The sequence below is a fragment of the Galeopterus variegatus genome, unplaced genomic scaffold, assembly GCF_000696425.1.
Source record: "Galeopterus variegatus unplaced genomic scaffold, G_variegatus-3.0.2 Scaffold11272, whole genome shotgun sequence".
NCBI classification, from domain to species: domain Eukaryota; kingdom Metazoa; phylum Chordata; class Mammalia; order Dermoptera; family Cynocephalidae; genus Galeopterus; species Galeopterus variegatus.
In genome coordinates this window covers 4915-6174 of record NW_007737383.1, presented here as the reverse complement: position 1 = coordinate 6174, position 1260 = coordinate 4915, and positions in this window count along the sequence as shown.

The following is a 1260-nucleotide window of genomic DNA, read 5'->3' as shown; positions in this document are numbered from 1 at the left end:
TTTCCAGAATATTGTATAAATTGCTTGTATATATAAAATACATAATAGCATGTAACCTTTTGTCTTCTTTCCTGCACCATAATGATATCCATGCAAGTTGTTACATGTATCAGTAGTTTATTCCTTTTCGTTGCTAAGTAATATTCCATTGTATGGATGTACTACAGTTTGTTTATCCTTTCACCCATTGAGGGACATTTTGGGTAATTATGGATAGAACTGCTTTGATTCTTCAATTACAAGTTTTTGTGTGAGGGTAAGTATTTATTTCTTTAGAGTAAATACCCAAGAATGTATTTGTATTTAGTGGATCATATGATAAGTGTATATTTCACTATATTTTCTTTCTTTCTTTTTTTTTTTTTTGTCCTTTTTGAGACTGGCCACACTGTGCTCAGCCAGTGAGTGCTGTGAGCGCACCGTTCATCCCTATATAGGATCCGAACCCGTGGTGGGAGCGCTGCTGTGCTCCCAGCACCGCACTCTCCCGAGTGCGCCACGGGCTCAGCCAGATTTTTTTTTTTTTTGTAAACCCATTTTTCAAAGTGGTTGAACTGTTTTGCATTTCCATCAGCAATGTACAAGAGTTCCAGTTGCTTCACATCCCCAACAACATTTGGTATGGTCAGTGTTTTTTATTTTAGCCATCTAAACCATGTGTAGGGAATTTCTCTAAATGTTAGTGATGTTGAATATTTTTTCATGTGCTTACTTGCCATCCTTACATCCTCTGTAGAGAAGTGTCTAAGTACTTTGTCCATTTTGATTGTGTTTTCTTATTGTTTAGCTTTGAGAATTTTAAGCATATATTCTAGATACCAGTCTTTTATTGGATAAGTGATTTGCCAGTATTTATTTTCTCCTAGTCTGGAGCTTGGCTTCCCATTTTCATATCAGAATCGTTCACAGAACAAAAGATTTTTACTTTGATGAAGTTCAGTTTTTCAATTTTTTTTTTATGGATCATGCTTTTGGTGTCACGTCTAAGGGCTCTGCCTGTCCAACAATCATAAAGATTTTATCTTTTTTTCTTCTAAAATTTTTTTGGTTTTACTTTTCACCTTTAAATTTGTAAGCCAGGAAAAAACATTTTTTTTGTGATAAAATACACATAACATGAAATATACTGTCTTAATCATTTTAAATTGTGCAATTCAGTGGTATTAAGTACATTGACAATGTTGTCTGTCTTCTTGATTTCTATTTATTTTGCTCTTTTCTAGTTTTTTTTTTTTTTTTTTTTTTTTTTTTTTTTTTTCC